Here is a 25,077-nt window from a genome sequence, read left to right as displayed (position 1 = left end):
AGTCTCAAACTTTTACACTCAAATAAAATTGTGTTCTGCTTAATAGCCGTAATACACTGCAAATTTTAGCACAAATAATAACTTAGGTTAGGAAATATCATAATTTTATTTTTAGAAAGTTTATTATTTAATTAAGGTTCAGGATTTTTCACTGATTTTTGGGATTTAAGACTATGCCAGCAATTTTATTTGGGGGTACAGGTTTTTTCTTTTTAGCATGACATTAAGAATCTTCATACCAAAGCTTTTACAAGTTTTAAAATTTGAAATATTTCATTTTCAAGTTAAACATGAATGGAAAAACAGCCTGCTAATGCTTCCACAATTACTATTATTTCCCAGAAACATCCCTGTTATTTTTAAGAAGTCTAACATGCTATAATTTCATGGCATTTATGATTACTTTATTATTGGGAGGGAATGAGAAAATAGTTAGCAAATGAATAGTTGAGAATTGCTTTTTCTTTTTTTTTATCTGTGGCTGGTCTGTACCATTCCAAAATACCTGTGGAATTATGAAGGAATATGCTGACAGTCTAATACTGCATTGAGAATGTGTCATTTTGGTTTAATCTGATCTGTTTACAGTGGATTGGCTTCAACTACGGAAGGGAATTCTTCCCCTAGGGGATATCTATACATGGAATTGTAGAGCCTTAGCTATACCACTTGAAATAAACACTCTTTTAATCTACTTGCCATCTCTGAAAAAAAAAAAAAGCTGAAACTATTTAAAAAGTGATTTCTTAAATCTCTCAAGTGCTCTCAAACGTGATCCTACTATGCATATGCCTAAGGGTATATGATGATTTTTTTCTGTATTGTTTCATTTGCTGCCTGGCACTGACCCCAGCAGTGGTGTGGGCACACCCCTTCCTGCTGCCCTTGGTGGACATTGGGTCTTACAGAGAGAATTGTCACAAGACTTTCTTTTGGGTGCAACAAACCTCCTGAGTCACAGCACTGCTGTTGGATTTGATTTACCACTGAGCTTCAATAAAAAGGGAGCAAAACTTGGGGTCATTAGCCAAAGCAGTGATGAGACTGTGGACTCAGGGCTCCACCTTTATTTTCTAGTTATATATGCATCCCATATTTGTAAACCTTATTTTAGGTACACTGAATATACTTAAGTATATGCTTATATACCCAAGCATGCATGTGTGTGTAAACATATGTGTGTATGTGGATGCTGAAGTTTATTTTCCCCTTTCCCCTCCTGTGCATGCTGAAGTTTATTTTCCCCTTTCCCCTCCTCTCCACTTTGCTCACCTTGCCTGCTGCAGCGAGACACAAAACAGGGAAGAAAATTGCTTTAGCTGACAAAGGCCAGCTTTGCAATGGGAGACTCTACAAGCTCATCTTCAGTTCCCTGAAGTGTAGAGGTTGGGAGGTAATGATCAGAGCTATTAGATTCTGGAAAGGTCACAGTGATAACAGTGGGATCAAAAGCCAGGCTGGAAAGCACCAGGACTGGGTGCTGCAGCAGGACCCCGGGCTGGGCGCCCAGGCTGCTGAGGCAGAGGTGCTGCCAAGTTCAGCAGAGCAACAGATTCAATTGGTTTGTTATTTATGAAGGGTACGGTATGCAACCCTAACATGGCAACAGTTCTTTAAAGTGCAGATGTAAGAAATTCCAGTTAGAAGTCAGTCCTTTAAATACTATGAATAAACAAGGTAAATTCATTAATTATTTCAATAAACTTAAAGACCGTATGTTGTACCATTAATTTGTCCTGAATTATTGATAGGATTTTTTCCATTACTTTTCTAGACCTTTATTTAAACTACAGTCAGTAAAATTTTACCATCCCACAGCCCCAGACATACAGTAATAAATCAACCCTTATTTCCTTGTTTGCTTGAGGCTAATGAGACAACAAATAGTCTGTTCACATACATTATTTCTTTGTACTACATCATATGCAAATATTTCAATTATTATCCTTTTATCTCTATAATATTTTAACAACATGATACAACATGTTTCTCTGATAAATTGAGTTACATGAAAGCAGCTTCACATCTACATAATGCTTTAACAAAACATTCCCTCTATTTCAAGTTAAAATGTGTGTTCAGCTTGGGAATATCCGCATAAAGAAACTTAATTTGCCTTATTAAGAAACACTTGTGTATTCTTATAAGTTTCAATTTTATGTTTTTTTAAATAATAATTTTATCACATTTTGGACTCCTGCCTGCCCAGGCTGCCTGGGGCTGGCAAAGGTTTGGTAAGTTGAGTTCTGCAGTTAAATTGAGTTGGTTTCTTGTTTATAAAGGATGTAGCCTGTCTTCCTTGCACCTTTTTTTTTTCCCCTTCTGTGAATATTTCTATAACTGAATGTTTATTTTCTAGTATTAATCCTTAGTGGCTTGAGAAGGATGGCTTTCCCTCTAAAGCTGGTAGGACCCTGAAAACTGATGTTACCCCAGCAGGGTTCATCCAGCTTCGTACCTGTGCAGCGCTGCATCACCAGCATTTTTTTTGAGAGCAGGATTGATCTGAAGGTCTATGAGATTCCTTGGCATGGTGCAGCCTCCCCCAGTGTGGGTGGCTGTGTCCTGGTGCCCTGCTCGGACAGGTGGGAGTTTCAGTGCCTGTGCTGTCACAGGGATGGCGATGGCAGGTGCTGCCAGGGTGCTGGAGCTGACCTGGGTGTGCTGCCCACCCAGTCTGCCTTCCTCAGGAGGAGCTGAGTATCGGGTATTCAGGGCTGTGTGAGCTTGCACTGGTTGTATCCTGAAGTATTTGAAGTGTTTATCCTAATGTGTAAAGCAAAATATGCGAGGGAGGAGCAGGTATGTCTCCCCCCTTCCCAAAGAAGGGGAAGAGAAACACATAATGATAGAAGAATTATTTCCTCTTAACTCTGCCTGTACTGTCTCGAGGCTTTTTATAAAACTAAATAGCATCTGTTTGCTGGAGGAGTGTGAAATAGCCAGGTGTGCTTTGTGTAAAAGCAAGTGATTGTAGCCTGAAACATCGCTGCAGACACTTCATGAGTCAGATCATTCATGACTGCAATAACGAGATTATTCATGGCAGGCTCCTCATTGTGACAATGGTCCTTTGTTTGAAGTCTGCATTGTGTATGTGCTATACTTCCGATTTGAAGATTCCTTCTCTGCTAGAAAACAGCATTGCAGCAGGGAACCAGAAGTGAAGATCAGTGCTGCTAAGTTCAGGATGTTACTCCGTGCTGGAAATAATTGGGAAAGTTCATAGTTCAGTTAAAACCCGTAAACATGAACTTCAGTGGGATGATACTCCTTCCTGTTGGTCCCAAGGTAAGTTCTTACTTGATTTTTAGTGAGTCGTCTCTTGGTTTTGTGGGTTTTTTTAAACACTGTCTTCTGATTAGAACTGGTTAAATACTACCAAGACAGTTTTGTTGCTCATGATCATGTAAGAGGTGTTTTGTCTTGTTAGTGACAGTCCTTTATGTACACAGCCATTTTGTTTAAGGAAAGAAAGAACAAAACCACAGCATTTCTTTCGTGTTCAGAGTGAAGTTTATTTTTAGCTTGCCCATATTCTTAACTTTTTATTAAATTATTCTTGTTTCCATTATATAACTTTCATGAAGTCCCTGTGTTAGGAGGTGATTACACTTTGTGGTGGAACCATGACCAGGGTGTTTTAGACTTAGGTGCTATAATATGGCTTGGATTTGTCTCCTGTGCCCCTGGGTGGTCAGACTGAAACCACGGCACGTTGTGCTCCAGATCTTTCTCCCAAATGGAGCATCCTTGTGTGATATTCCTGTGCCTGGTGCACAGAGCAGCTGGGAAGTTCATCCCTGGTGAGGCAGGCTGGGGAGCAGAGGATTCTGGAATCCTCCTGCTCTTCCATCTTGAGGAGTCCCACAAAGCTCACAAGCAGCTCTGGTGGCTACGCTGAGAGGAGACAACCTCTGCCACCACTGGGAAGATGATGATGGTGAGCTGGGGATGACTTTTGGGAAAAGGGAGAGACCATCCCAGTGTGGCAGCAGCACCTCAGAGGGAATCACCAAAGCTGTTTGCTACAGTAGTAGAGTTGAAAATAACTGTGTTTCCCATGGCCAGCAGCTTGTAAGGAAAACAGGGCAAACTCGGTTCTTGAAAAGCACATCTGAAACTAAAATACTGATTTTGTTTTTACTTTTGATTCCAGCTTTTGTCCTTGAAGCTCAGAGGTTTCCTGGTGTTTTCTTTTGAAACTCTGCTGTTTCATGCAAGGCAAACAAGACTAAAATAAATCCAGTGCAAGCATTACAGAGACTCTGTCCTCTATTTGGGCATGTGATTTTTAATTTTTTTACCCCCAATTAATTATTACAGTCTACAGCAGAAGATTGTTTGAATTGTTATGGATGTTAGCAATTAATTTTGAACTCCAGTTTAAATTTGAATTCCAGGTCATTTTGTTGCAAGTTCACATAATATTTATATGCTCACATTCAAAAATAAAAAAGAAGGAGTTAATTGTTTGACAGGAAGAATAAAGCATTTGAGTATTCTGTATAGTGTGGGGTTGTTATCACAGACTTCTTTGGTTGCACAGCATTCAAATTATAAATCAGTAGGGTAATGTTGCATTATATCATCTGTTGGTACTTCTACAAGCAATTTCATTACTTCATTAAAAATTTACAGTGAAATGAAAGGCACTTTGTGATAGATATAGTAATAATTATACACATGTGATTTTGTATAGTATTATGTAGATCTACATTTTCTGCATACTATAGCAAGAAATAGACTACTATTCCTCTTGAGATACTTGCCAGGTAATTGAATTTAAAACCTGATTTTTTTAATGAAGCTTTTAGTACTTGGATTTTAGCCATTTCAGTTGCAGCTGACAAAAACACTTTCACTGTTATTGTGAAGATAATCAAATTGAGTTTGCTGAAATGGAGATAATTTTTTTGAGACTTGATTTATTTACAAATGAGATTAAATGGGAATGTAATAATACTTTTTGCCCTGAGCTGTCAAAGGGAGCAGTGTTTATTTATTACCTTTTCCACACATCTAGATCAGGGCTGTTTAAATTCCAGGTTTGATTTCGGCTTGAACCATGAGCGTATTTGACCTTGCTGTGATGACATTAACTTTCCCTGATGGTGTTGGAAATGTGGCACATCTTGCTGTTTTTTCCACTTTCTTGGAGAGTGGATTCACCATTCCTAGGTGTCAAAGACTGTGCATGACTCTTGGATAGCCATGAAGATACAGATTGATCTCACAACAAATAGCTGAATAGCCCTTAGTAAATTAACTGAGTAATGCAGATTAATACAGTGTAAACTTGTTATTTACTGCAAAAGCTTATTTCTCTTAATGAAAGGAAAAAAATAAACTGTAGAAATCTGTTGTCAGTGAACTTTTGACAGTTTTATTAAAAAATGTTGTTTTCTCTGAAAATATATAAATTGCTATGAAATTGTATAAAACCTTTGTTGTGACCAGAACTTAGTTACTAGTTAATTAGGTATTAATGTAATTTTTGCTATGTCGTGCTTGAGGAAGCCCTAGATCTTATATTGGTTATAAGGATTATGAATGTCAGAAAACAGGTTGGGAGTGAGGGATATTGGCTTCTGACATAGTCCCTCATGTGTAAAAGTGCAAAATGAGCAGTAATTACATTGTGACTAGGATGACATATAAAGAGCAGTTGTTGGGATAGGGAAAGGTCTCCTTGGAGTTACTAAGTATGTGATTTCAGTTTTCTTATTTCTTTTTATGTTTTGAGAAGTTCTCAGATTTGCAGTTGAAATTTTATAGCAAATACCAGGTTTGAAACTCTTCAGCAGAACTACTGAAGTGTAGTTACTACGCGTACACAACAGAGGAAAAATCTTGACAAGAAAATCCTCCCATTTCCAGTTTCCTCAAAACTCTTAAATGGAAGAGTCATGTGAAAATATTTTCTTTAAATTGTTTGACAGTGCTGTTCAAAAATGAGATGGTTTGTACTCCTACTTGTTAGCTCAAGCACAACCAGATAATGATAATCTTAGACCTGTGATTATTCATTGCTAAATTTATTAATAATGGTACTCTTTCACTCTTATACAATTGCTTTCCAAAGCAATCTCTGTAGTGAAAGGCAGCCTGCTCATGTTTTCTCTTTTACCACCATAGCGGTTTCCTTTTTTTCTTTTTATCCTTTTCTCTTCTTTTTCTCTTTTTCTTTTCCTCTTTTTCTTTTTCTTTTTCTTTTTCTTTTTTTCTTTTCAATTTTTAGTTAATTATTGTATAAAATTATTGTATAAAATTTCATATTGTAGGAAATTTTAATATACAGCCTTGCCGGGGAAGAGAATGGAGGGAAATAAGATCAATTGGCCTAAAAGCAAATTGAAGTCTAAAATTGAAGTGAAGCTCTTAACTGAACTGAACTTTGAAATATTTGTCTAGATCAGTAATGATTTCCTCTGTGAACACTGTAAAAAAAAAAAAAGGAAATCTGGAATTATTTGCCTAAGGTTGAAGCATTTCATTATTAGATACATGTCACCACTATCTGTGGGTTATTCAGTGGTTAATATGTAACAATCATTCTTTATAGTGGTCAGTTTATTTGTATCAAATTTTGCTCTTTAAGATCTTCACAAATGTTGAGGAAAGAGTGGGAGGAGAGATTTATTTTCTTAATGTGGTGGGATTAAAAGAAAAGCACTACCACTAAACGTATTTTAGGACTATTTAGAGGATATTTTTTACACATGCTTTCAACAATACTTTATCCAAAAACATCTTTTCCACTTCTCTCATTTTTTCTCAGTCTGCAGTAACTATACCCCAAGGGTGTCTTCACTTCCTTCCAAACTTCTCCTGGGCTTGGGGTTATTCCACCCATACACAGAGACCTCAAAATACTTGTCCACGGAAGTGTTTTTTCTCAAGACCTCTGGAAATCAGTCTTTCCCTGAGACTGAATTGGTCCATTGTTCAGTTCAGCACTAAGTAAACAAAGAATCTTCATATTTATTAGGAATGGAAATGTATTTCCATGCTCATGAACTTCTACAGAGAAATCCATTTGCTCAGTCTTCAGTGTAACAACACCGTTGACACAATTTCTGCATGCTTAGCATCCTTTTTTGACATTACCAGAAGAATTTGGAATATGTGGTAAAGGCCAATGCACCACACCACAATAAGGCTGCATTTCTCTGTTTTCCTCTATCTGAACAGTTCTGACTTGGAACAGGTGATATTACCATATGAGTGAAATATTTAAAGTCACAAATGTGAAGAAGGGCTGTTTTAACTAGTTTGTCCAGGAGACAATGCTATTAACTCATCTGCATGTACACACCCTTCTTAATTGCTGAAAACTTCTTAAGGAATTTCTGGGTTAGTGTGAGAGCTTGGCTGTAGAGTAACTGAACTTCAGAGCTGGAGAAGACCTGAAATTTAGCTGGTGGATTGTCATCTGTAGACCACAGAGATTATCTAGATCAAAACTTTTCCTGTCGGAAGGGTTTCAGAACAAATAAAAGTAAATGGAATGCAATTTTTGAACTTTGATTAATTTTATTGGATTGTTGCACTTGGAAGGATCCTGGGCAGCCCATTTACAACAGCACCAAAGTGGGCAATGATCAAGACAAATGTCTTAGTAGGCAGATTCCCAGAAACCTTTTGGAAGCATCCTTTAATCTGGTGGTGTGGCATGTGTGGAATCCCCCAGGGGTTACTGTCATTAACTACTCCCATGAGACTCCTGACAGAAGGTTTTTCAACACCAAATGTGAATCATGAAGCGTGCCTTTGATTGATTGCAGCCTCTTGTTTGGGAGTGTAATTAATGCCTGGGTTCAGCTGCCAACACACTGATGCACGGTGATACTTGAGATGTCACAGAGGGTGTCCCCTTGGCCTCCAGCCGTGGCCCTAGAAGGAAGGGTGTCTCTGTGAGAGATGCCCCATAATATTGAGGTGGTACTTGGAAATAGACAGTTGAAAAAAAGCCCTTCTGTCAGGAGAGCCTTGTGTTATTTAAATTCGTATGAGAATTTGGGATGTTTTCCATTTTCATCCTTTTGCCTTTCGCTTCTTCCTCCATTGTAAATAAAACTTAAATGTTGCTGTAGAAGAGGACTAGATTGACAGCAAAGATACCAGCCACTTCTCACAAGGAAAGAATTGTTAGTCTTGGTCTTCATGATGTGGAATAATGGCCAAATGATAAAAATATAGCATTTTTTCATTAGTCTTTTTGATGTGGAGATTAGTAATTCATAAATTATTTTCTGCTTTGGCTGCTGATATCCTCATTATGAAACTGAAGGGTTCTTAGGGCAGTTCAGTGACGCCTTCAAAGTGTTTCCTCTTGGATGAGATCCAGAGGATTCCAGCATGGTCGTTTTGGCACAGTTGGTTGGTTTTATAAAACAGGTGTCTACATGTATGTAATAAATCCAGTTATGCTGATAAATCTGAACAGATAATTGAAAAGTGTGTTTTACAGTGAACAAAGCTGGTAATTTACCATGTCAGTAAAGCAAAATATAAGCAACATTTCTGTAATGCGTGTAATGTTCAGTAATTCTCTAATTTAATGGCTCTATTGTGTGAGACATTTTTAAATTCCTGCTCAAGATGTTCTTGATCCAGATGTGAATATATTTTATTTTATTACTAGCTGCCTTTCAGTTAAGATCTGCAAAACTGATTCTCTTCTTGCTTTACAGTGGTACCAACCAGTCCCTGATAAAGGATATAAAACTAATGAGGAAGTGGAGAACTGAATCATACATTAAAAATATATGTAGTAAATGAAAATCATCAGTAGGCTTGTATTACCAAAGAGTCACTTTTCCAGGTGATGTTCCAGTCTATTCTTTGAAACCAAAAAAGCTTTTTAATCCTGCTCATATCACTTACATCAGACTGTTGCTAGTTAAGTTGCTAAGATTCAGCAATATCTCAGATGGCCTGGAAATCTTAGAAAAGCAGACTGGCTGTTTTACTGTAATGAATTTCATCATTAGCATTGTGATGTTTTGGGCTCTTTTTATACATTTCCGTCCAAAGTTTTGAAGTCTCAATCCTTATTTCAGATTAATGCCTTGACCTTATTATCACCATATTCATGTGTAGTCCCATGACCTTCAGAGAAAGGTAGAGGATCTTCAATGTTTTGTAAAGCTCATTAACAGCTGAAAAAAAAATTAAGCTCAAATGTGATAACCTCCATGATTACTGCTACTGAATTAAACAAAGGAAGCATTGCAAGGAGACAGTTTTATTGCACTTACAGGTTAGCAAAAGTTCTTCTAAGACCCAAAGGATGTGCTGTAGTTTGGTCTTTGTTCCTCAAGTGTGTAACAGATTTCAAGGGTTGCCTACAGCTCTGGGAAGGGCTAGGACCTGTGACCAAAGATTTCAGAGATGCAGGAAGAACTGCTAAAGAAAGTCCTGAATTCTGCAGTGATTTGGGGTATGTGCTGAAGCTGAGGATCAGTCAGTCAGGACCAGTAGATGAGTAACTATGTGGTGTAACTGTACCCATAATGTATATCTATATTGTATCTGTACATTCAGGATCTCTGAGTTGATGTGGCCTCCATAGCTCATCAAATGATAGTCCAATCCCTTATTCCTTTAAATACTCTGTAAAAGTCCACTATTCTTAAGAGGCCACCTGGATGAGAGGTGATAAATGGGATTGTAACAGATTCTTTTCTCCTCTTTAAGGTGTTTTTTTCCTTGCACAAGCTCTGAGAATAGGTCTGATCCTGAGGAGACTGATCCCAAGTGCCTTTGTTCAGGGAAGTGCATATATTGCTCCTGTTGCCTCCCTTCCTCCTGCTCAGGATATCCAGCTAGAGCTAAGGGCAGCTTGGTGAATTGACAGCTTTTGCACTTTATTTTGAGGCTGTTTTCATCATCATGAGTTTAGGAGCACAAATTCCCTTTAGGATCTCTCTGCACTGACAGGTATGAGTGAAGGAGCTGTTCAGTATATTGTCTGAAAAAGCAGGTATATAAATCCTCTTCAAACTGGGAATATAATTTCAAGTAAAGAACTTCTTTTATGTCCCCTGATGCAATGATAGTCAGTTAATCTAGTTCTCTTAGCTGAGTATTGTGGGGGGTCTTCAAACCTAAATTCAAATATCTAAGGAGAGTTAGGATCTGTAGATGAAAGCCTTGATGTCCATGGAAAACACTGTGAGAACAATTTGTGTGTTGTGCTTAGATTCAGCTGTAATTATGTTTTGTGACCAAGAGGAGGAAGGAAGTGTAATTTACAGTGTTGAGATTTGTGAAGCTTTCCATTAGTTTTAACACAAAAGCAGTTTTGGAGCTCTTGTATTGTGTGCTGCAAATCTCCCCTAGATGAAACTAATATGGAGAGAGCAAGAAAACCATAATATTGACCACCATGCTTATAACAGTGTTGTGTGATAATCCATTCTAAATTGAATAGTGATGTACAAGTTGTGTATATGTTCTTGATTTGGGTTTTGTTGGTTCATTGGGGTTTGGGTTTTTTTGTTGTTGTTGTTTTGTTTTGTTTTTGGGGTTTTTTTGTTTGTTTGATTGGTTGGTTGGTTCGTTGGTTTTGGGTTTTTTTTGGGGGTGGTGTGTGTGTGTGGGTTTGAAATCTAAAGTTCCAAGATATAAAACTATTGAATATTTTTTTTTAAGAATTAATGTTAAACTCTATACTTGCTGCCAAGTCAACACATAAAAATAAATGAAACACTCACACAAACATTCTGCTTACCATTTCTGTGCTCAGAAAGATTTGAGTATTTATTGCCTCTCTCAGCCAATATGCAATAACCCAGCATTTCTGCTGCTGAACAAGATTGTTTTGTTGTGCAAAATTGATGATACTAATTATTCTACCTGAGCTGTTTTCTTATGTCTCTGCCCAGTACATTGGTGGTGATGTGGAAGTAAGATTCCAAGGCTTAAGTGCCTGAATTTCTTGCAGTAAATCTCACAAAAATCACAGAATATTCTGAGTTGGAAGAGATCCACAAGGTCCAACTCTTGGGGATGGTCCTGTGCAGGACCATCCCCAAGAGTCATCCATGTGCCAGAGAGCATTGTCCAAATGCTTCTTGGACTTTGTCAGGCTTGGTGCTGTCACCACTTCCCTGGAGTGGTTCCAGTGCCCAACCACCCTCTGGGCGAGGAGCCTTTTCCTAATATCCAACCTAAACCTCCCCTGAGTCAACTTCAGGCCATTCTTTTGGGTCCTGACACTGGTCACCAGAGAGAAGAGATCAGTGCCTGCCCCTCCTCTTCCCTTCATGAGCCTCTTCATCTCAAGAGCATGCACAGGGTGCATCAGAACATGAGTATATGTTATGGGTGTTATGCTTGGAGTGTCTTGGACCTTATCTGTATTAGAATATTGGAGGGTTTATGCCCTACAGATTGAATATGAGCGGAATGAATGAAGAATTGTTGTTGGATCCTATGTTGGATGGGATTCCAACACCAGCTTTCAAGTGTAACTGGATTGAGATTACTCTGCTTCTGGTTTAGAACTAGAAAAGTTTTTAGAAACCTCAACTAAACAGAAATGGGGACTTGATTTATCATCTGGTAAATCGAGAACAGTCCCATGCTTTTGGCTCAGCCACTGCATACATTATCCATAGTAATATGATCAATGCAAAAGTAGTTTATACCATATATTAGTGTCTTGTTCTTGCATGGGTACAGCCTCAAAGTTGCATATTATCTTTAAAACAGTGAATGGAGATGGACAGGAAATATGAGACAGACCAGACTAAGGAAGGACAATGCAGGTTTTATTGATGATACCTCCAGAATTGCACTGTTTTTTTGTCAGTGTGAAGTACATACAGTACTAGCAAGCCCATTCATGCCAGCCTTGCCTTGTGATTTTTTTCATTGATGATGCATACCCTTTTGTACCAGAAGAGAAAGAAGTCTGCAGGGAAAGAAGTTCATTAAGTCCTTTACAGATACATGTGAAATATGCAATAAATAAAATCTTTTAAGAGTGCTACTTATGGTTATAGTGTTCATATATCAAGCTCAGAAGAAAAGTCCAATTACAATTCCCATACAATGAGTGGTTTATGTTATGCGTGCAGTACAGGTGTCATAATAATTTTCTTCTCTTGATATATTGGTAATTTACTGAATAGTGGCATGAGGTAGTGATTTTTTATGGCTGTCTAAGATCATGGTGTACTGTTAATGCTTCATAGCCTTCAGACTGAAATTATTTGGATGCCTTCTCTATTTTATTGAGGTCTAGTGCTATACATAAATGTATTTTACCTTACTGATTTATCAGCTTTTCATAACCCTATCTGAATTGTCTCAAATATCTCCTATCCCAAATCATTCAGCTTGTGTTGTAGTCACTCAGACACCTTCCTCACAGCTGCCTGTCCTGTATAATCATCTGTGCTTTTATTCTCTGACAGAAAGTGTAATTAGAGAACAATGATTTAACTTTTGGTTTGACATACACTTAAAACTTATTACAGTATGCTTTCATCTGCTACTGTTGTCTTATCCAAGTGTTAGATATCTCTTGTTTTTCTCCAGTTCATTTCCCAGCTCTCTCAGAGGTGAAATGCTCTGTCCATTAGCCATATAAAACATTGTTGTCTAGGCGGGGAAGAGAAGAGTTATTTCTCTTAGTCAGCCTAGTGTGGGAATTTGGAGAGACAGAATGTAATTAATTATCAGACTTGAATTTTGGCCAAGGCTCTATTAGAGATGAGAGTTACAGTTTATGAATTTCTTTCATTCTTGTGATGATAGGATGAGCAGGGGGGAGGCGAGAGTGGGGTTTATGCAAACATAGAAGTTTGGGCTCTTGCTGTGGCAGCATGTTTCAGTTGTCATCATGTTAAACTGGACTGTTTTATGTGGCTGTGGTAGGAGAATGGGGGGTAAAAATGATAGCACAGCTTCGAATGAAATTGTTTGCAGGGGAAAAAATGGTTAATTATACATAAATCAAGCTCACAAAAGCCAACCAGAGCATGAAAGAGCTACAGTGCCTGCCCTCTGCCTTTCATAGACTCTTTCCAATTCACTTGGTGCTTTGTGTTGCTTTTCTGAGGCAATTCTTTTCTCTTTATGTGCACCAACACACATTTTGTCATAGTTTGTTGATTGTAATTTTGGGACCAGATCTAGCAAGTCCCTAGTAGGCTGTTTAGCAATTAGATCAAATATAAATTAAGAAGTTGCTGTATAAGTTATATTATATAATTATTTTATATAATAAGTTATATTATATAACTATATTATATATATATATAATATTTATTATATTTAAATTATTATATTATATTATATATATTTCATATAATAAGTTATATTATATAATTATATAATTATTTTATAATTCCTCTACCATGTCTAGAGTTAATTTTGTAGGGAAGGAATAATCACAGAGACAAGTATTAAGACTGAACACATCCAGAACTGGAGGGGAGGAGAAGCTGTGTGCCCACCAAGGCCATTTTTCTGCTGTGTTATTGGGAGTATATGCCACATCAACCAGCACTAAAGGAAATAGTGTTATGCAATGGGCAAACAGGACTGGAGAGTAGATGATCTGTTTTTGACAAATACCTCTCTTGTGAATTTTCAGTTGTGCTCCTTTTTACCATTAAAATTCTTCAAATGTTATCTAATAGTTTATATTAAAATGATGGAAGGAAGTAATTCAAGGTTCTAACTTTTCATAATCTCTTGCTTTTATGAAGTTGTCTTCTGAAATGCATGGTATGCCAAGTCCCAGTATGTCTCGGATCTTAAATAAGAAGAAAATAATAATTCACAGAGAATGAGATCTGTTTGTCTTCTAAGGAAATGCTTGCATTCTGAAAAGGTTGTAGTGGTGTACTGTGTAATGGTTCCCTCGTCCTTGTAAAACAAGATGTACTTTCTCCTGTTAAAATTAGAACTAAGAGAGATGCCACACTTGGTATGAAATTGCAAATAATCTCTCCTGGGAAAAGGTGATTTTCCTTGCTGAAGGAAAGGGCATTGATAAGCATATAATACATGAAAATAGTGTTGATATAAAAATGGATATTGAAGTTTCTATCTGTGGGAATAAATAATACTGTAGGTGATAGGAAGAAAAGCAGGGTGCAACTGCACAGCCATTGCTCCTCTCCGTCTCCTGCCTTTAGGACTAATTCATCACCTAACCAGCTAGTTGGGTGAAGTGGAGCTCATTGTTGAAAGGAGAACAGGTGAATGAGCTAGAAAGTGAGCCAAAAATTGAAAGAAAAAAAATCTGTGTATCTTTCAAAGACTAATCACTGGGTACAACCTTGAACCCCCAGTCACAGGAAGTTTTCTGCCTTACTTTGTTCCATTTCAGCTCTGGACCGTGGTGTAGTTGCACATGCAACGCCCTCTCTCTGTTGAGCAATCAGCACCATAAAGGCCAATAATTAACCAACACTTGGCTACTGATCAAAAATCACAGCAGAAATCAGTGAAAACCATCACAAATTCTCCCGTGCTGAGGCAGATTCCCCATGGCACTCTTTGCCCACAGAGGACAGCAGTTCACGGCTGCCCTGTCCTTGCCACTGCCTTCAGACCCTGGGTGTGCTGGCACGGTGCAGCTGTGGTGGAGCAAACTCTCCAGGGCAGGGTCCCATCTGAGGCTGCAGCCAAGGCAGAGGCAGGGGGTTTCTGCCCACACGGATTGTCTGCTGCTGCTAGGGCTGGGGAGAAGGTGGTGTGTGCCAGGCTACAAGTAGCTACAAAATAAACACACGGATTGACCTTCAGGAGGGCTTTTGTTTGATGTTTTGTTCTCAGTCATGATGAGTAGCTCCTGTGTCCTCTCCGCAACACTGATAAAATGAAGTTGTACATAGCTCGATTTTTAAGGGAAGATTTACAAAGGCATATTTCCTTAAAAAACTCTGTGAAACTATCTACCTGATTGCTGTAAGAAGTACCTCAGGCTGTGTTTCTCATTTTTTATATGTACATTTCTAACCATGGAAACAGGGGGTGTATTTTTAAATACATGTTAAAAAGAGGGATCTTTTCCCAATAAAGAGAGGTTTATTTCTGACTGAAGTTTTGGGGATGTTTCGAGTCTCAGTGACAGGAGACCTGTGTGGAGGGGCCTAAATATTTAGGAGCAGCATGTTTTAGTCAGTGTCTGAGAACATTAGCTTTGAGTTGTATATTTCTGACTTAAAAGGTTATTATTCATTTTATTCTTGCTTAAGTGAATAAAGTGCACACACACAACAAACAGAGTTTGCAAAATCAAGTGCTGTACCCCATCCGTGACCCTGTCTGTTTCCTTTCATCATAAACTCATTATCAGTCAGCTAAATCCTCTTCTTTTTAATCTCTTCAGGGGATCCCACTCTCTTCTTCTGCATAACTGGCCTGTATGGGCCAGATATACCTTAGCTCTCCTCCTCTTTCCAGCAGTTTTTCCCTGCTGGAGTGTGGGTCAGCCTGGTCCCACTCTCTGTGCTGCCTGACCTCCATCCTGGGCTGTGGCACAGGCAGCAGCAATGGCAGCAAAGGCATCTCAGCTTCCTCTCTTTGCATGAGGATAATGCTTGTCAGTGGAACCCAACATTAAACCCAGTATCTAGCAGACATTTGGAGTGTCATCACATTTGAACTGATTTTTACTGGCCTGGCAAGAGCCACTTCCCTGACTAAAATGAATCCTCTACTATTTAAAACAAAAGGCATATTTGAATTCTTGAATATAGTATTTTCTCCTGGCAAAACAGTGTCTTTTTTTTTCCTGGCTTCTATCTTGTAAATAATCGAAACATTTTGGATAATGTAAGAAAAAAATAGCCTGAACCATGCATTCAATGTACAAAGTTTCAGCCCAAACAATTAATCTGGCAAAATTATAAGCAAGTAAAAATCAGATTTATAGGAAGCATTGGATAATCCTTAGTAATGGTCTGTGTCACAGCTCCCACCTGTGTGTATTGAATTCACAAGACCACTTTCTTGTCAACATGCATGCAACTTGCACACAGTCTCATCCAGTATATTCTGCTGAAATGCATATCTCTTAAATAAATAATCCACTTAACGTGCATAAGAATCACTCTAAATATGACTGCAGCTAATGGCATGTGTTGTTAAACCTGTTAATTGCTTATCATCTGTTTGCATAGATTGTGTTTTATAACAGCAAATGGAGAACCAAATGCTCAGTTATCCTTTTTAATTGTTCCTGTTAGACATCTTTTAATAATTATAAAATTTTTGTCCATCCTCAAAAACATACAGTAAATTTATAATATGAAAGCTCAGTAATTGAAATGCTATTGTGACACAGAAAGCTGTCTAGCAATTAATGGTTCAGGAAAACAATAAGTTAGTGCAAAGCCTTGAGTCTTCATTCTCCTAATACATCATTTTGTTTATTTCCATACATATTTCATAGTGTTTTTCACAGTGGGAGTCAGAGGAAGCCTTTGGCTGAATATTCTCTACCCCTAGCAAAGAGACTCTGTTGTGTTTTCATTACATTTGCCTCACATAATTACTCACTGTTAATTTCAAAAAGCCTTTGATATTTCTGCATGTGTGTGTCCTAAACAACAAGCTGATCCATAATGCAGCATGATTTATTGCCTTCTGACCTTACCACAGCTTCTCCTTGTGGAAAACAGCTTACAAATCTGGGTGTTAACTGCAGCTTGAGTAGCACAGAAAACTTTCTTCCTGTGTGCAGTACCTGCATTCCTGGGCAAGGTCAGTGATCTGGTCAAGTGAGGCTTTTTTGTTTGGATGGCCTGTCCTGCCCACATTCCTTATAATTATTTTTTTCCCCTATATTCAAGTATGCTTCCCAAACCAACTCTGCCTTTGTGGAGAAGTCTCACTGTTTACTGTGACTGCAGGCTGGCGATGCAGTGCATCTAGGCTGAGTACTCCTAGGACCAGATGGAAAATGCCAGTGTGCTGTGGAAAAACAGCAGCAAGCATGAACACCTTTCCTTCAGCTTGTTTGTTTTGATGGGCTCACACTGTGCCACCAGAACAAGTCTGATGTAAGGGATGCTGGGGCAGGAAGGCTTAAGCTTACCAGGGAGACATGGAGAAGGAAGGTGGTGTGCAGAGAACATTGCCTTAAAGCTTATAATTTTCAGAGACGCTGTCTGCAGGAATGCTGTAGGCGTGGAGGAATGAAGATCTCAGGAGGCTGCACTGGCTGTACCCTGGGATTTACACCCATTTGTGGGAGGAGTCTTCTCACAATCTCTACCTTGTAGGTAGAACTGTGTAAATTTAAGTGGCCTAACTGAACCCAGAAAATCATTGCCCAGCGTTAAAAAGTTGGAGTTAGGAATTTGAGTCCAGGGATCTCTGCTACTTAGTTTTCTGGTAGATAGATACTTGCTGCTTAAGGTACACAGGAGGGAAAGGGTTAGAAGAAAAAAAGTAAGCAAAGATTTTGGAAATCCAGTATCTTTACACAGGACATATGATCAAAGTCTGCTGGAAACCTTTTGTGAGAGAGAGAAGGCGCAGTTAAAATAGTAATTTGTTGCTCAGGCAAGTTCTTCTGGAAGAAGGTGGCTGACTGACTCTCCAGGTGCTAATGGTGAGAGTGGCAGTGGTTACTTTTCTGGTTCTACCAGAACTGATGCCTTGCGAAGGCTGACCTAGAACAGAGGCTAGATGGAGTTAAAGAATAAAGTAGGGATTTATTAAAAGGCCTCAATGGATGCACCTTGGGCAGTACAAGAGCCCAGCCAGGGCTACACCCAAGATGACCCAAAATGGTCACAAAATGAATGACTGGTCATGAGGTCTCTCACTTTTATAAGTTCTGGTCCATCAGCATATTGGAGTTAATTGTCCAATTATAGCTTTAGGTTATGAAGTCTCATCCTTCTTGTTTTTCACTCTTCAGTCCACATTGTTTATGCTCTTGGGGCTGAAATTTGGATCAGTTGTCATTGGTCCCAAGTTAGAAGAGGAATTGTTTTGTCTAGCTACTCTGTGAAGGGAGCTTACCATCCCTTAATATGAAGCTCAGAACTGCACACTAAAGCAGCACAGAATCTGAAAAATATAAAAGCTAAAACCTAAGGCATCATGCTCACTGACATGGCTTGGCCAGTTTTACCTTCTCTGTCAGTCTTTTCAAGGTGAGCAGAGCCAAGGATTTTAAAATGGCACCATGCCTTGCAGTCAGTTCCAGAGTAAATGGAAATAATGGAAAAAGTAATAAGAAGGTGGCAGTAGTGGGGCAGGGAGAGAAAAAAAGAGAGCATAGTGGTACTGCTCTGTTCTGTGGGAATGAACATGTTAGGGGAAAATCTGGCTCTCATGTGTGTGGAGATCTGCCACACACATGCTCATGTGCTGATCATGGTCAGTGACCTCATCCATATGCAGGCCTGGATGTCACAGTGGTTGGGGTTTGCCAGCCAAGGACTGACTCTGGAGGAAAGTGAAGACTGGCTGGTTTTGGCAGAGAATCCCCTCTCTTTGCGGACTCACTTGGAATCTTGTGAAGGTTATGAATCTTAGAGTCTTTTCTTTCAGGGCTTTAAAGGTGCATGGCAGATGAAATAAGTTCATTTGCTGGTTATTTTATTCCTCAACTAAATCTGCTTTCTATTTGTACCTGCATGAGCTCACTGATTTGCATTCCTGTGATGTGCTCTTTCTCTTTTCTTTTATTTTTTTGGGCTATCTTACTGTAGAGTCCCCAAATCCAAAACCCTACTGAGTCCACTGAGACACAGAGGAATGGTGATACCCATTCCATGTGCAGGAATGATGGGAATGACCTTGGAAAGGGTCATGACAGTCTGGATCAGCGCTACAAGTCTAGGCTGAAGCCTCTGTTCCCTGCAGGTGCTCTCAGTTGCATGCAGGGTCACCAAGCTGTGTGAGCTGGGACTTGTCCTGTAACTCAGCGTTTCCAGGCAGGGAAAGGCATGCTAACAGGACTGCTCTTTCCCAGCAGTGCTGCTCAGCTCTGTCCAGGACGTGCCAAGTCCTCATTAACACCTTTTGCCCACTCTTGACATAGGTCTGGGATGGCAGTGGTTGGTATTTCCATTTAGAGGGACTGATTTTTAGGTTCCTTTCATAGTTCTCCATCTAGCAGTCCTGGCTAAAGCATACAATAAGTATATATTAAACCCTCCTGTGGTCTCCACAGCTCTGCAGTAAAGGTAGAACTGGAGATCCCAAGAGACAGAGCATTTTCCCATAAATTCTTTGCCCTGTCTGTTTTCAAATTAACTGGTGATTGATGAGGGGGAACAGGAAGAGAAAGAATAGCATAATAAAACTCCCCCGTTGCATCACTTAAAATTCTCAAGGAATGTTCATAAAAATCAATGTTTCTTCTCTTCAAGCTGCTGAGGGGCACAAGTCTTTAATCAATTAAATTCTCATTTTTAGATATATTTTTTTTAGCAAGGCTCCTTAAATGTCTTTGTGCTGTTATGTGTGTCTGGTGTTACTTTTCTAGCTAAACTATTGGGTAAGTTTTGCATATTTTAGGTATATACTACATAAGCAAATAATAATGGGAAACATGAAAGTGTGGTTTACATTAGGAATTAAAAGTTGATGTAATCTGAATGGGAGCCACATGAGTTTGAATTGTTTGGCCAGTTTAGTTCATGCAATTGGGAAAATAATGGAAAGGAAATGTAAGTATGTGTGGTACATTTGGTTACCGTGGATAAAGCAGAATATCATCTAAAATTGCGTATTTCTTTTTGTGATAATCCTTTCTAGTCTTAGGGGGCAATCAAGATAAAATAAGATGTGTGAACTGCCATTTTCCCTGTAAGCTATAAAAAACTTATTCTGGTAATTTGTTCATGAGTAGGTGAACATGGCTGTTCCTATTGTATTCCTAATTTTCATTTTGAATAAGGATATTAATCTAGCAGGCTGTACTTGATTTGTGTTTCATAAAAAAAAACTGGTGGGATATGTGTAGGCCAGATAGGAATCTGGAGATACTCACTTCTTTAATAACAAGTCATCCCTTTTTCTCAGAGTAGTTTATCCCACTACTTTTTTCACCCATTTCAACTCCACCAAGGGCTGTTATCCTGAGGAGACCTCCATTCCTTGTGTTTTGTGCCTGACCTCCCAACAGTAGTTCTTGTTTATCTAGGGAGATGATTGTTTTCTGGAGAGCATCCAGCTGATAACTTACTTTCTCATTAGACCCCTTTTTCCTATTAGTTATCTCCTGTCAGTTGATCTGTGTCATTTGATAAAACTAATTAGGTAATAAAAGACTGTTTCTGAGCTCCTCCCTTTAATTTTGGCATGGCGAAATGTGCTTCTTGGCACCTTGCTCTTTCCACATAAAGACAGCCTTCAGTTGACAAACAACATTAATCCAAAAGAAAACAAGCCAGTTCACGCATCCTCTCTTGATATATCCTTGTGCCAGAACAAAATAGTTCCTAACAAATTATTTGTACCAAAGATAGTGACATAACCCTGGCACTGTTTTAGAGTTTTGCAAATGTTTGCAGAGCTTCTGAAGAGGCCAGGCTAAAAATACTCAATGAAACCATTCAGAATTCTACTAAAAGCATTTTGTTTCCTAGGACTTTCTTCCCTTCTGAAAATGCCCTCCCACAGCTGCATGGCATTTATTAGAAGGTGATGAAGGTATAAGGTAGGAAATCACATTTTATATTTTATTTTAAAAATTGGGCTAATTTTCAGCCTTCCTTTTTAGATTACATATTTTTTTGTAAAGAAAGAGATATCTCAATGGAAGGTAAGCTTTTTAATTAGCTTCAGATTGAAGTATGCTCATCCAATGAAAAAGGCTGATCAGATTGTTCTTCATGAGAGTTTTCAGTGTGGGGGTTTGAGGTGTCATGGTATGCAGCATTTCAAAGACAAATGGCCAAGAATTGCCACTCCTTTATGGACAATGGCCTCTGCTGCACCCTAATGATGTAGGAATTTCCTGTGGATGCTGGTGGATTTTTTTTTCTTGATTTCTTGCTGCACCCCAGAATAAAATTCTTCTTCCAAATTTACTTTGAGAAGAGTATAGAACATGCTATGCTCAGATGTAAGACCTGAAGAAATCACTGTAATCATTTTCCATTCACGCCAGAGAGAATCTATCAGAGCCAGTGAAATTAGACTAACAAAAGGATCTCCACGGTAGCTGCTCTGTGTTTTACACTCAGAAATGTCATCTCTCTTTAAAGAATGGCTCCTACCTGTTTGGTGTTGAATGCAAGCAGTGCTTTGGTCAGGTCTGAAGAACTGTTTTGGTGTTAGTTGCATATTTACTGTGTGTTGTATTTATTTCCATCTCAGAAAGATCTACCATGGGGATGTTCCTGTTGTGCTTGCAGGGATTTGGAGTATTACATCTTCTGGGATGCAAGAGCCCTAAAATAGCAGTGTACGAAATTTTAAAATCAGTGGTATGATAAACCTGGATAGTACCAGCGTGTGTTTGTGAGTCATGTGATAAATACATGGTGGAAGTGATAGTGAGAGTCAGTTACAGCAACAAGAAGTGACTGTTTTAAAAACTAAGAGGAAATAAAAGTTTGTACTTTCATTTGTCCTAATTAGATGCAGAAAAGGTTTTTACTTGCTTTTTGAACTTTTTTATCGGAACTTTTTTTATCTTCTCTAGATGCACTTATAGCCAATAGTGACTCATGGGCATTCAGCTAAGATGCCTGAGATGGTTATTATCCTCTGGAGCTGCTGCTTTTCCTAACAGGAACAGTCTGAGATACTGCAGTTTATAACCTACCATAATGCTAACTACAACTTCTTCTGTCTGTTTTGACTATCATACCTTGTATCTCAAGCAGAGTTGATTTTGCATTTCTAGCATTAAACATAAGAGCCTTCCAAGCAAATGGTAGTCACCACTGCAGGGGAATTGAAAGCATGGGCTAGCCTGCCATTGTGTCAAATCTGATAATTGGTTTTCACACATAAGCAGCTCTAGAAATCCAAACTACCAAGCCTGTTTGTCCTGTGTGTGCTTTCCTTTAATGTACTACTCATTTTCACTTCAGATAGTTTCTTAGCTCTCCTGGCCAAAATTCAGTGCCACATGAAGCCCCTGTGAAAGCCTTGCTCATATTGTTCCAGTGCTGTGCTTAGTGCTGCATCAGTGAATTGTATCCTGTGTGGCATGATTTTCAGCTGTGACCAAATTCTCCAGGATTTGCTAAGAGGTAGTGTTGGGAGTCTCTGTATTTATAGGCAGCCCTGTGGTGCCCAGCAGCATGACACTCATTTTCCCTCAGGATCCTTTCCCTGTCTGGACTCTGTGCTGTCTGCCCCTGTTGGAAGTGAAGATGTGGAGCAGTGCCCGAGGTGCTCTTGCCAGCAGGGTTATGGGCTCATTTTGGCTTGACTCCAGAAGAAAGGCAACAGATAAGGAATAGAGGAGGCTACAGCCCAGTTTTGCATGGAGCTGCTCTTGGTTTCTCTGCCTTGGCTCAATGTTTAGCCATGGTCTCTGCACAGCTGTCAAGACGTGATCCATGGGAAGGGAGGGAGGGAAGCTGCTTGGCTCACACTGCTGCAGTCCTGTCCTAGGCACTGCAGAAATACATGAGGAAGGGTTGTTGGGCAGAGGCACTGCTCTGGCTGTCCTGGCAGGAGACAGCATAGCACCTCTACTGCTTTCTTGGCTGGACAGGTTGAGAGAACTCACCAGCCTGCTGCTCATCTGTGCTGCTGACAGATGCTGCTTGTACAACTGGGGGGGAAGCCAACCTTTCCATCCCCAGTCTGGCACATAAAGACAATGCAGTTTAATATAATCGTGTCCTTTTCACTGCTTATTAAAACAAAGCTATATGTTAACATTTTGTGAATTAAACCATTAATATTCACATTTTCACTCCTATGGGGTCCACAAATGCTATCTGTATGTGGAATTAAGAGTGCATAGCTGTAGGAGAACTGTCTGTACTGGATAACTACTGTGCAGCATTTTCTGAATTAATGAGAAATCCTTCTACAATTCAGTGTTGTTTTTTCTAGTAGGGATTGCTGTTGTGACACGAGATTCTTTTCAGGTTCAACTGCATTGTGCTTAAATGAGACAATTAATTGTTTTGTTGGATTTTTTTTAATTAACACATCAGAGAAGTGCCTAAACGCATCTGAAAATTAGAAGAGGAAAAATACACCCTATTTTACTGCCATGATATTGTGAGCACTACTGACAGGTCAGCAGTCGATGATGTTTTACAGTGCTTTTGTTTGGTGCTAAAAAAAATTTTTCTGTTTTATGCCTAATTCACATGTAATACATATAAGAGCTAAAATTGAGTATATGTCTTGCAAACGAGAATTAAAATTGGAAGGAAAATACATTAAATTGTGGTGTGAGTGGGTTGTGGCAGTGATTTTCTTCTATGCAAAATTTAAGATAAAAGATGAAAAATGCTAAAAGCTAAGTAACAGCTGATGCTAGTAAACAGTATTTGTGTTCAAAGAGCCATAGGGATTTTCATGAATTTCAAAAGATCCATAAGTGAAAGAGATTATTTGGCTTGACTTGCAGATACTGCTGCTGAAGCAAAGAACTTAAATAATCGTCCATAGCAGAGCCAAAATGAAATCTGACTCAGGTATTCCTGATTTCTCTCCTTGTTCTCCAGCTGCTTGACTGTCAAGGCAGACTGACACAAAATTGTCTGCAGGTTGTTCCTGATTTTATTTTAGCCATTAGAAACATTGGTTCTCTGCAACAGACAATGTTTGTACTACAGACACATGAAAGTGGTTTGAGCATGTCTGCTTGTGGATATATTTTATTTTTAGATACTGCAGAATTTTCCCCTGTTCTTACCATTTCCTGTGGTTTTACTCTGGAGCATGATGGATAAAGAAGGCTATTTGTGTGATTAAGTTATGAGAATAGCAACTGTAGGTCTTGGGTTTACAGTTGCAAGTCAGATGTGACGGTCAGTCCCTGAAGTGTAGTAGCAAAAAGTGAACTTCTTCATCTAATAAAAGAATATTTGTCCTATTAGAAGTGCATTGGAGAAGTGCATTGGCTGCATTAATATTTTAAAAGCCCTGTGGGATCCATGTAGGAAAGTGTCCGTAGAAGTGGTATTAAGTCAGTGAGAGTGTAGAAACAGTACATTCACCTGCAGTAAGCAGTGAGAGAATTAAGCTAAACAGGAACACGATGCACTGGAATAAGTGTTGACACATGGAGTTAATTGAGAGCAATTAGGTCTGTGCATAGACAAGATCTACACAGCCCGTTTGATGCACGGCATTATGTGAGTAAAGGGTGCAGGATTAGACCTTTTGTTTACAGATTTACCTAATGCTTTGAACTATTTGGATGAATGGTGTTACACAAATGTTAGTCATAATTATTATTTAATTATGACCGCATGTTTACTTTGAACATAGTCCTGTGCCTAATATGTAGGAAAGCAGGGATAATGTTGCAGCTCCAGTGTGCCAGCCACTGTTTGCCAAGCAGCGTTTCCCTAATGGCTTCTCCTTCCATGGGATGGAAATGCCTCCCTGGACGGTGAAGTTACACCAGTTGTGGTATGTAATAGGCAAATAGCTTACATAAGAATACCTTCAGCTAGAACATTTTAGAATATGCATCTGAGATAGAATGCTAACTTATTAAAATTGAGGCTATTAAATGTGCTGCTTGTATATAATTTCAAAATCCCTGGGATGCCAGTATTTCATTCTGTTTCCACTGAGAGTGCAGAAAGCAAATTTCGTAGTATGATTCATAATATAGGAGTGCTACAGAATTTCTATAATTCATGTGTTGCTACTTTAATTTGCATTTAAATGTTTAAACTGTTATAAAATTGAAGATTCTTTAAACTTTAGTCTGGTTTTTACACTCTTAAGCAGAATGAAGCTGTTCCTTGTTTAACTCTGTTTTGAGGTTTTCTTTTGCTCTGATCTTCCATTTCAGATACTGTGGAGATCTTAAGATAATTGTATGAGTGGCTACACATATAAGCAAGAAAGAGCTTAGTGGGGTTTTTGTTGTTGTCTTTTGTTTTGCTTTGTTTTGTCTTTGTTTTGTTTTTTGTTTTTTTTTTTGGG

General features: G+C 38.8%; 1 protein-coding gene across 9 annotated transcripts in view; it reads left to right on the top strand.

Moving 5' to 3' along the window:
- Nucleotides 1–25,077, top strand: part of THRB (thyroid hormone receptor beta) — a 169,520-nt gene that overhangs the window by 64,158 nt on the left and 80,285 nt on the right. For 2 of the 9 annotated variants that reach the window (XM_077176767.1, XM_077176773.1), the window contains exon 3: nucleotides 20,583–20,653. The exons of the other annotated variants lie outside the window; for them this stretch is intronic. The gene's annotated coding sequence lies outside the window, so the exon portion shown is untranslated. The remainder of the gene's footprint in view (nucleotides 1–20,582; nucleotides 20,654–25,077) is intronic. 9 annotated transcript variants of the gene reach the window in all.

This window comes from Agelaius phoeniceus, chromosome 1 (genome assembly GCF_051311805.1).
Source record: "Agelaius phoeniceus isolate bAgePho1 chromosome 1, bAgePho1.hap1, whole genome shotgun sequence".
Classification (NCBI taxonomy): Eukaryota; Metazoa; Chordata; class Aves; order Passeriformes; family Icteridae; genus Agelaius; species Agelaius phoeniceus.
The sequence above is the reverse complement of the archived record's forward strand: the minus strand, read 5'-3'. Positions and strand labels throughout refer to the sequence as shown.